This window comes from Haliotis rufescens, unplaced genomic scaffold (genome assembly GCF_023055435.1).
Source record: "Haliotis rufescens isolate VD_foot unplaced genomic scaffold, xgHalRufe1.0.p SCAF_16, whole genome shotgun sequence".
In the NCBI taxonomy this organism is placed as follows: Eukaryota; Metazoa; Mollusca; class Gastropoda; order Lepetellida; family Haliotidae; genus Haliotis; species Haliotis rufescens.
Window position 1 is genome coordinate 32,882,796 of NW_025963846.1, and position 12,617 is coordinate 32,895,412.

Here is a 12,617-nt window from a genome sequence, read left to right on the forward strand (position 1 = left end):
ATCTCCCACCCTGTCGCAATAACATTCCCTGTTATATTAACTCTTTCTGTCATAACACCCAACCCTATCGTAATAACTCCCCCTAATATAATAACGCGCCCTGTTGTATTAACTCAACCTATTGTATTGACTCATCCTATCTTAATGACTTTCCCTTACCTAATACCTCACCCATATCACAATAACTCACCCTATTGTATTGACTCACCCTATCTTAATGACTTTCCCTTACCTAATACCTCACCCATATCACAATAACTCACCCTATTGTATTGACTCATCCTATCTTAATGACTTTCGCTTACATAATACCTCATCCGTATCACAATAACTCACCCTATTGTATTGACTCACCGTGCCATGATTACTTTCCCTTACATAATATCTGGACCGCCTCCGTGGTCTAGTGGTAGAGCGTACGCCCGGAGAGCAGAAGGTCCTGGGTTCGATCCCCGGCCGCGTCATAATATATATAGTCCTCTCAGGGAGACAAGCATGGGAAACTGGGTAAGTATTCTGCCCTTGAATTCCCGCGCATGAGTTCTGTATGTACTGGAATACAAAAGGGATGCATGCACGGGCACCAGGAACTGATGTCGTAGTTTTACAGGTGGCGGAGAAGATGAAGTGCACCGGTTACCATCATGTGATTCGGAGTAAACATGACTGAAAAGGTGTTATCAAAATGACTGTGTGGGGGTTAATATCACGTGACATTAGATAAAGTAGGGTACTTGAGTTTATTTGTTTACTCGGTATGTTGAAAGCATTTAGATTGCGCTGGGCGGCAGATGGGCCACATACATGCCACACACAGCATGGGCAAGGCGTGACACACTGTCCAGGCGATACATCACAAGAAAGTGAAGTGTGAAAGTATATTTCTAATAACTCGACGTCACAGTCGGCGATCTACTAGACATCTAGTGTGTTTAATTTTGTGAGTCATCAACACAGATCAAGATGCTTTTTAAAGCAGGGAAATTTAAACGATTGAGGATCTAAAGTACACATACATGGAAACAAACAATATAGAAGACTGGAAGTGAACAAGCCTCCACTATTAAAGGTAACATACAGTGTCTAATGTGTTGGGCGACCCCAACGAAGACTTACACTACTGGAAGTGAACAAGCCTCCACTATTAAAGGTAATACGCAGTGTCTAATGTGTTGGACGACCCCAACAAAGACTTACACTACTGGAAGTGAACAAGCCTCCATTATTAAAGGTAATACGCAGTGTCTAATGTGTTGGACGACCCCAACAAAGACTTACACTACTGGAAGTGAACAAGCCTCCACTATTAAAGGTAATACGCAGTGTCTAATGTGTTAGACGACCCCAACAAAGACTTACACTACTGGAAGTGAACAAGCCTCCACTATTAAAGGTAATACGCAGTGTCTAATGTGTTGGACGACCCCAACAAAGACTTACACTACTGGAAGTGAACAAGCCTCCATTATTCAAGGTAATACGCAGTGTCTAATGTGTTGGACGACCCCAACAAAGACTTACACTACTGGAAGTGAACAAGCCTCCACTATTAAAGGTAATACGCAGTGTCTAATGTGTTGGACGACCCCAACAAAGACTTACACTACTGGAAGTGAACAAGCCTCCATTATTAAAGGTAACATACAGTGTCTAATGTGTTGGACGACCCCAACAAAGACTTACACTACTGGAGGTGAACAAGCCTCCATTATTAAAGGTCCAACACAGTATCTATTATGTTGGACGACCCCAACAAAGACTTACACTACTGGAAGTGAACAAGCCTCCACTATTAAAGGTAATACGCAGTGTCTAATGTGTTGGACGACCCCAACAAAGACTTACACTACTGGAAGTGAACAAGCCTCCATTATTAAAGGTAACATACGGCGTCTTATGTGTTGGACGACCCCAACAAAGACTTACACTACTGGAAGTGAACAAGCCTCCATTATTAAAGGTAACGTACAGTGTCTAATGTGTTGGACGACCCCAACAAAGACTTACACTACTAGAAGTGAACAAGCCTCCATTATTAAAGGTAACATACGGCGTCTTATGTGTTGGACGACCCCAACAAAGACTTACACTACTGGAAGTGAACAAGCCTCCATTATTAAAGGTAACGTACAGTGTCTAATGTGTTGGACGACCCCAACAAAGACTTACACTACTGGAAGTGAACAAGCCTCCATTATTAAAGGTAACGTACAGTGTCTAATGTGTTGGACGACCCCAACAAAGACTGTACACTACTGGAAGTGAACAAGCCTCCATTATTAAAGGTAACGTACAGTGTCTAATGTGTTGGACGACCCCAACAAAGACTGTACACTACTAGAAGTGAACAAGCCTCCATTATTAAAGGTAACGTACAGTGTCTAATGTGTTGGACGACCCCAACAAAGACTTACACTACTGGAAGTGAACAAGCCTCCATTATTAAAGGTAACGTACAGTGTCTAATGTGTTGGACGACCCCAACAAAGACTGTACACTACTGGAGGTGAACAAGCCTCCACTATTAAAGGTAACGTACAGTGTCTAATGTGTTGGACGACCCCAACAAAGACTTACACTACTGGAAGTGAACAAGCCTCCATTATTAAAGGTAACGTACAGTGTCTAATGTGTTGGACGACCCCAACAAAGACTTACACTACTGGAAGTGAACAAGCCTCCATTATTAAAGGTAACGTACAGTGTCTAATGTGTTGGACGACCCCAACAAAGACTTACACTACTGGAAGTGAACAAGCCTCCATTATTAAAGGTAACGTACAGTGTCTAATGTGTTGGACGACCCCAACAAAGACTGTACACTACTGGAGGTGAACAAGCCTCCACTATTAAAGGTAACGTACAGTGTCTAATGTGTTGGACGACCCCAACAAAGACTTACACTACTGGAAGTGAACAAGCCTCCATTATTAAAGGTAACGTACAGTGTCTAATGTGTTGGACGACCCCAACAAAGACTTACACTACTGGAAGTGAACAAGCCTCCATTATTAAAGGTAACGTACAGTGTCTAATGTGTTGGACGACCCCAACAAAGACTGTACACTACTGGAGGTGAACAAGCCTCCACTATTAAAGGTAACATACAGTGTCTAATGTGTTGGACGGTTCTTACAAACAAAAACATATACAGGGAGCATACAATGTCTACAATGCTGGACGAATCCAAATTTTCTATACAATACTGTGTGGGAACAAGCCCCTGGCATTAAAGGTCGCATTATCGACGACTGAAACAGGTAACGTCTAAACCAAAAACATTGATAGATGAACACAGTCAACAGTAGCTAGTAACTGTTCGCTTGTACATCCATCCAAATAGTAAGCAGTAGCTAGTCCTATTGTACAACATATGTATATCAAAATAGTAAGCAGTAGCTAGGCCTATTGTACAACATATGTATATCAAAATAGTAAGCAGTAGCTAGGCCTATTGTACAACATATGTTTATCAAAATAGTAAGCAGTAGCTAGACCTATTGTACAACAAATGTATATCAAAATAGTAAGCAGTAGCTAGACCTATTGTACAACATATGTATATCAAAATAGTATGCAGTAGCTAGTCCTATTGTACAACATATGTATATCAAAATAGTAAGCAGTAGCTAGACCTATTGTACAACATATGAATATCAAAATAGTAAGCAGTAGCTAGTCCTATTGTACAACATATGTATATCAAAATAGTAAGCAGTAGCTAGACCTATTGTACAACATATGAATATCAAAATAGTAAGCAGTAGCTAGTCCTATTGTACAACATATGTATATAAAAAATAGTAAGCAGTAGCTAGTCCTATTGTACAATATACGCATATCAAAAGCAGTATCTGGACCTCTTGGTACTGTCATGGTCACGCATAACACTGCTCTGTCTCGTCATGGTCACGCATAACAGCGCTCTGTCTTGTCATGGTCCCGCACAGCACTGCTCTGTCTTGTCATCGTCTCGCACAACACTGCTCTGTCTCGTCATGGTCCCGCACAGCACCGCTCTGTCTTGTCATGGTCCCGCACAGCACTGCTCTGTCTTGTCATCGTCTCGCACAACACTGCTCTGTCTTGCCATGGTCTCGCACAGCACTGCTCTCTCTTGTCATCGTCTCTCACAACACTGCTCTCTCTTGTCATCGTCTCGCATAACACCGCTCTGTCTTGTCATCCTCTCGCCCAACACCGCTCTGTCTTGTCAGCGTCTCGCATAACACCGCTCTCTCTTGTCATCGTCTCGCACAAAACTGCTCTGTCTTGTCATCTTCTCGCACAACACTGCTCTGTCTTGTCAGCGTCTCGCATAACACCGCTCTCTCTTGTCATCGTCTCGCACAAAACTGCTCTGTCTTGTCATCTTCTCGCACAACACTGCTCTGTCTTGTCATCGTCTCGCACAACAACGCTCTGTCTCGTCATGGACCCGCACAACACTGCTCTGTCTTGTCATCGTCTCGCACAACACCGCTCTGTCTTGTCATCCTCTCGCACAACACCGCTCTGTCTTGTCATCCTCTCGCACAACACCGTTCTGTCTTGTCATCGTCTCGCACAACACTGCTCTATCTTGTCATTGTCTCGCACAACACCGCTCTGTCTTGTCATCGTCTCGCATAACATTGCTCTGTCTTGTCATCCTCTCGCACAACACTGCTCTGTCTTGTCATTGTCTCGCACAACACCGCTCTGTCTTGTCATCCTCTCGCACAACACTGCTCTGTCTTGTCATCGTCTCGCACAACACTGCTCTATCTTGTCATTGTCTCGCACAACACCGTTCTGTCTTGTCATCGTCTCGCACAACACTGCTCTGTCTTGTCATCGTCTCGGACAACACCGCTCTGTCTTGTCATCCTCTCGCATAACACCGCTCTGTCTTGTCATCGTCTCGCACAACACTGCTCTGTCTTGTCATCGTCTCGCACAGCACTGCTCTGTCTTGTCATCGTCTCGCACAACACTGCTCTGTCTTGTCATCGTCTCGCACAGCACTGCTCTGTCTTGTCATCGTCTCGCACAACACTGCTCTGTCTTGTCATCGTCTCGCACAACACTGCTCTGTCTTGTCATCCTCTCGCACAACACTGCTCTGTCTTGTCATCGTCTCGCACAACACTGCTCTATCTTGTCATTGTCTCGCACAACACCGCTCTGTCTTGTCATCGTCTCGCACAACACTGCTCTATCTTGTCATTGTCTCGCACAACACCGCTCTGTCTTGTCATCGTCTCGCACAACACCGCTCTGTCTTGTCATCGTCTCGCACAACACTGCTCTATCTTGTCATTGTCTCGCACAACACCGCTCTGTCTTGTCATCCTCTCGCATAACACTGCTCTGTCTTGTCATCCTCTCGCATGACACTGCTCTGTCTTGTCATCGTCTCGCACAACACTGCTCTATCTTGTCATTGTCTCGCACAACACCGCTCTGTCTTGTCATCGTCTCGCACAACACTGCTCTGTCTTGTCATCCTCTCGCATGACACTGCTCTGTCTTGTCATCGTCTCGCACAACACTGCTCTGTCTTGTCATTGTCTCGCACAACACCGCTCTGTCTTGTCATCGTCTCGCACAACACTGCTCTATCTTGTCATTGTCTCGCACAACACCGCTCTGTCTTGTCATCGTCTCGCACAACACTGCTCTATCTTGTCATTGTCTCGCACAACACCGCTCTGTCTTGTCATCCTCTCGCATGACACTGCTCTGTCTCGTCATCGTCTCGCACAACACTGCTCTATCTTGTCATTGTCTCGCATAACACTGCTCTGTCTTGTCATCCTCTCGCACAACACTGCTCTGTCTTGTCATCGTCTCGCACAACACTGCTCTATCTTGTCATTGTCTCGCACAACACCGCTCTGTCTTGTCATCGTCTCGCACAACACTGCTCTATCTTGTCATTATCTCGCACAACACCGCTCTGTCTTGTCATCGTCTCGCACAACACTGCTCTATCTTGTCATTGTCTCGCACAACACCGCTCTGTCTTGTCATCGTCTCGCACAACACTGCTCTATCTTGTCATTGTCTCGCACAACACCGCTCTGTCTTGTCATCGTCTCGCACAACACCGCTCTGTCTTGTCATCGTCTCGCACAACACTGCTCTGTCTTGTCATTGTCTCGCACAACACTGCTCTGTCTTGTCATCGTCTCGCACAACACCGCTCTGTCTCGTCATGGACCCACATACCGCCGTTCTGTCATATCATGGTCACGTACAACGTCGCTCTCTATTGTCATGGTCCCGCACTAGTGGCTGAAGCGGCGTAAAACAACACTCACTCACTCTCCCTTCAGCCCCGCACAACACCGCTCTGCCTTATCGTCCCATGATTCCGCGCAACACTTATACTCTTCGTCTTGTCCTTGCGGTTTTGAACGCCGCAGTTCTAAATCAACAAACTTCGTATTCCCCATTCACGATGAGATCAATAGACTATTGATTTTCTTAACAGATTCTCTGACAGACGTGGAAGTTGTTAGATCATCTAAGTGCGTACTTTCAAAGGAACACCTAAGATATTCACATATTGACGTCACTTACATCGTCCTCAATACACCTTGTAAAAGAACCACGTGAAGCTCTAGTTCATGTTCGTAGAACAAAAGGCACAAGTCCGCCATCAATGGCACAGTTTCAACAAAATAATATAAAGACGAAGGTTTGCTGCGCGTGATTCACGTCTTGGCTCTTCATGCACAGTTCGATTCCTAACATTCACACAACACATTGATGACCAGTGTCTGACCAGAGGTCATGTGTCCACATCCCCAATATATGTGCCCAATATAAGATCCTGTATGTGGACACTGGTCCATCTATATCCCAAATATTTAAGAAATAAACGACTCGTAGTCATTGTTTTACTTACAATAAAACAAAACTCTCGGGGAACAATGAAACACGAAAGGGAGAAGAAACCATGAGGGGCGCATCCCCGAGAAGTATGTTCCCCCTGCAGAGTTTTATTGTACGACAACAATGACCATGAGTCGTTCATTTCTTGAATGAGATTTCAACACCATATACAGCCTATTTAAGGATGTTAATAAAATTTACAACTTTAAAAATATTTACCCGTATTATCGTATCGTATCCCGCATAGCCAGTACGGTGTTAAACAACAAACAAACAAACAAAGCATCTATTGGAGAACTCACAACACACTTTCCCCGTGTCCCGTGTCCCCGTGGTAAAGGGGGGCACGGGTGGCCCAGTCGTCTAAGGCGCCGCGATTCGCTGTGCAGAGTTGCGTCCCTTGGGCACGCCAGAAACCTATGATTGTTGGTTCGAATCCCGGTTCGCCCCGATTATGTTTCTAGGTTTGTCAGCACCATACCCGTGCTCGTGGGTTTCACCGAAGAGGTAAACGTCTAAGACCTGCATCACTTCGGGCTTTCCTCCCACATTAAGCTGACACGCCGTGATATAACTGGAATACTGTTAAAAACGGTGTCAAAACCCAACTCACTCACTCACTCAAATTGTAAAGGGGCTCTTGTTTTCTTTAATACTCCATACATAAACGAAACAAGCACATGTTAAAAGTTAAGGGTGAATGGTCTCACAAGTATTCACATACTGCATATCTCGATAAAGAACATGCTAAAAGGGTTAATGAGGCTTTCCCGTACTTACATACTCCATATCTCGATGTGTAATTGATCTACAAGACATCTACTCTTGTGGTTGCTAACTGGAATATTTTCCCAGCACTGTAATGATGTTTGCGTTGTCTAGGAAATATTTGACAAAGCTGCCATGACGACCAGCCGTGGGTGTACGCCCAGTGTGTAGGGGATGCAGTCAATGACAGCTACCCCTTCACACACGACCTACTCCCGAGCAGTACACATATTGTGCAATGCTTATATTGATCACGAATCCGTCACGTTCTGAGTATTTACTTGAAGTGATGTGTGAGGAGAGAATCAGCAGATACGTCTATTGTGCTTGAGCTTGGATATTATTATTATTATTATTATTATTAGGGCTCTGTGGGCAAGAGCCCTATTGTAATTGTTCGATTTATTATTATTCTTCATTATTATGTACACATTCAAATAAAAAAATGCAGTAAAGAGAGTTTAGGTGATCCTGGGAAAGTCAGGTTGGTTAGGCTCACCATCAGCTCAACTAGGCCCTCCCGTTAGAATCATGGGAAGGGCAGATAATTGGTGTAAATAATGTAATTATTTGAAGCAACATAAGATGTGCCTGTCACCTTATCCCTTGCCGACAGGTTTGTATCACTTCCCCTTTGTGTTCCTGACCTGAAACATGTTACCCTAGCCGCTAGAGATGGTTATGCAGGATAAGCCAAGGCGAGATAATTTCGATTCTTATACATCATGCAAACAAGCTGAGCGAGAATTCCGACGTCGTCACAGACAGTCAAAGCAGGCTTATTCCAAAAAATTGTGTTTGGACTTTTGTTGTGAGACTGATGTGAATACGTCTGTTATAGATAGATAGATAGATAGATACATACATACATACATACATACATACATACATACATACATACATACATACATACATACATACATACATACATAGAAAGATAGATAGATAGATAGATAGATAGATAGATAGATAGATAGATCTTCTTTATTTCCTCCATTTCATGAGGAGTACAAGGTATACAGTGATAAGACAATATATATATAGGATAAGTGCACACACACACATATGTATATTACATATATTTGGAGAAGATCATATACATATGTATAATATTGATTATTGGAGTAATTGAATGGACAATTAGCATGTGCTCTTTCCAAGTGTACACTTACTTATAATACATACATTGTTTAGTATAAGCAGCTTCGGATGACTTCATCCTACTTTGTAAATGCGCCACCAATATTTATCACGCTTTCTGACCATACGTTGTAGTCTAATTCATCTTCAAGTGGTTCAGGTAAACCTCCGGGCAGAAAAGACAGAAAGGTATCATCGTCTGTCCTGATTCTAACAAATATTTTAACATCAAGCAAATCAATGATTTTATCAAATATGATATTTCTTCTACATGTCAGTTATAGGGTAGGTACAGTGCAGATCTAGCAAACTCACACGACTCTGACCATTTTAAAGATGGTATTGGCCATGGAATTGAGAAATTAGCCTCTAGTAATGAAACTAACTCATGTATTGATAATATCATGTGTTGCTGAAATATCCGTTCACGAAGTCGCTAGGTATGTACAGAAACTGAGGAGGAACAACTCACCTGGCCCTGACAATATCAATAATGAACATGTGATGTTTGGTGGTGAGCTAGCTGCTAGTACGGAAGCCAGCACTATTCTCTAATGCTAGTCTTGAACTTCCGTACACACCTGCAGCTGATCTGTCTTACAGACCCTGATACAAATATATCAAATACAGCCCATGCAAGTCTATAATGTTTGGCAAGTCTAGATTTCTGCAGTACTTGAAAACGAAGAGAGTCTCTAGGCTCCTTTTTATTATTTTTTAAAGATTTCAGAGACTAGATGTTAGTCTAACCTGCTGTCTATAGACACGGGGTAATTATACCTATCTATGAGGGTAAACAAAGACAAACCAAAACCTGTCAATTACAGAGGTATTAGCTTACCTTACATCTTGCTTCATTAAGCTTTTTGAAAAAGTTCTCCAAGAAAGATTTGAAACGTGGACATGCCCGTAACTTTCCCGATTTGTTGCAGTTTGGTTTAGGGAGGAGCAGGGTATTGTCACGTCGCTATGTACTCGCACTGAATGTGTAGAAAGTTATGTAACAGGGGATCATGCATCTACACAGCATTTCTAGATAACGAGAAAGCTTTTGGTCGAATATGGCACTCGGGTCTCTTCGTAAAACTCCACATCTTGGTATTAGAGGTAAAATGTGGTCTCTGTTACACCACTGCTATACTTCCATGTGTGCGTGTGTTCAGTATCAGGGCGAGCAATTTGATGCATTTGCTGTAAGACAAGGTATAGGTCAGGGTAGAGTTCTCAGCTTGGCGTTTTCTTGTGTACATAAATTACCTTATAACTGAGCCTCGGCAATTAGATACAGGAACATATGTAATTTATATAATGTAAGTTATCCTTGCGTGTTACTGGTTGATGATACTGCACCTATCAGTTACAGCCCTGAACGTCTACAAACAGCTTTAGATACAGTTGTTAATTACGCATCCAAATGGCGATTAACTTATAATGCATCGAAAAGTAAAATTGTTGTGTTTCATAAAAAGTAGCAATTATTGCAATTGCTTACGCATGCTTATCACTTTGGGGATTATGACATACCTTTGTTTGATAATTTAAAATATGCGGGTGTTGCTCTACAAAGTAATCTTTCTTTCATATTATGTATTGAAGAGAGTTGTACAAAAGCAAGGCGCACTGTTAACTCTCTCCTCTCTGTTGGTCTATAAAGTAGTGATGTACATCAGTATGCAAGTATTAAGAAATGGAAAAGAATGATATTAACAAGTTTTTCTGGATAAGAATTACTACCTCCGCGATTCGCTGTGCAGAGTTGCGTCCCTAGGGCACGCCAGAAACCTATGATTGTGGGTTCGAATCCCGGTTCGCCCCGATTATGTTTCTAGATTTGTCAGCACCATACCCGTGCTCGTGGGTTTCACCGAAGAGGTAAACGTCTGAAACCTGCATCACTTCGAGCTCCCCCCCCCCCCCCCCCCCCCCCCAACCCCCCACCCACCAACCCCCCACCACCACACACACATTAAGCTGACACGCTGCGACATGACTGGAATACTGTTAAAAGCGGCGTTAAACCCAACTCACTCACTTACTCACTCTGCATGGTAAAGATCGTGAATTAGCTGAAAGCACCCGCCGTTACATTGCCACGGATATACAAGGTTTTGACAACTGTTCCCCCCACTGATGCCACTATTCCTAAGCTGGGCCTGTGGAGCATGGTTGGCTATATAGATAAATGTAGACTACAGCTGCTGGGGCGCCTTTACAACAACTCATGTGTCTCAATTTCTAAAACTATTTACTGCGCATCTCGCTCCATTATTTTCATAAAAGTAATTTACGCAGTTTATGTCGAGTTTTGCTTTCAACAGCTAAGAAATATAATCCACTTCATCATGTATTTCACAACGTTTGCACAGGAGGATTCCCGAACAATAGGTATGTAAGTATGGACATATGAATTATCATGTAGAGCTGACCTGTTTCGATATTCTAAACTTCACACAACGCTTACTCCTTATGTGCAATACAGCACTGTAATGTTATATCCAGAATGGAGGAACACAATATGTAATAAGGATTGGATCCAGAAGCCAAATATCTGAGGAATGTACAAAATGTAAAACTTTTGCTAATGATTATTATCACTATGTCATCTTAAACAGTAAATGTGTACTTTCAGACAGGGATGTACTCTTTTCCACTCCAATTGATAATCTTGATGTTGACATGTATGTTAAAATAGAGATGAAGGAAGACCACGATATGTTAGCATTCCTTTCTGGTCCAGATAACAATGACATTGATGAAATAGTGTGGTATTTCACTATTATAGAATTCCCAACGTTTTTATATCAAATTAAAAATATGTTTAATTATTTTGTTATTTAATCATTTTATGACATAATTTTGATGTTTTGAAAATCTTCGGATTTACCTGGAGGAAATGACACGGGCGGTGGTCGCATGTTTTTGCCAGTAGGCGTCAGTTAACGCATTAACATGAATAGGAGAGGCGACGTGCGTGCACGTGTGTGTGTGTCTGTGTGTGGCTGCTTGTACTAGTCCGGACTGATGCTGATTTATAGTGCTAACATACTGAGATACCATGCCGCAGTTTAACATGAATACCCCACTCAGACAAAGTATACTGACTCCGAGCTGACCAGTCCTTGTTTTAGCCCCTTAATGCCGAGCGCCAGGCAGGGTAACAACAAGTACCATCTTTTAACGTCTTTTGGAGATCGAACCCCGGACCTCCCGCTCTACCACTAGACCACGGAACATGAATAGAGGACTATTTAAACGTAATATTCCCTATATCGCTCTAACAGCTAACTACTATATTTCCTTCCCATGCAAACACTTACTACGACAGTGTAGAACGGCGGAACACAAACCAACCAATCATGAGGTGGAAATATTAACATTGGTGGCAAAACACATCCCTGTTTAACTCCCCTTTTCGCTTAAACGAATGACGCCAAGAAATCATTCACTCGCACAATACAAGTATCGCCATAAAGTGATTGTATATTGATGTCTGTTGACATTATCGGAAGCTTTTTTAAAGTCTATGAAGCAAGTAAATATTTTCTGCTTGGGGTCATGTTTTGGGGTTTTTTTTATAACCGTGTATGTACTGTCACTACCTGAGTTCAAAGCTTCTCTTGCAATAAAACATCAGTGAGGTCAAGCTGAAATGTGTCACAAACACATGCAGAGGCAAGTCATCTGTTTATCTGAACAAACATGGAAACATGTGGTGTAGTTAGAATAGGGAATTGCAACAGACACACTGTTGGTCACGGAGAGGTCAAATATGGAAACTTCCTCCCCATGTGTACCATGGAGAGACAGTCGTAGTGAAGGTCGGGTAT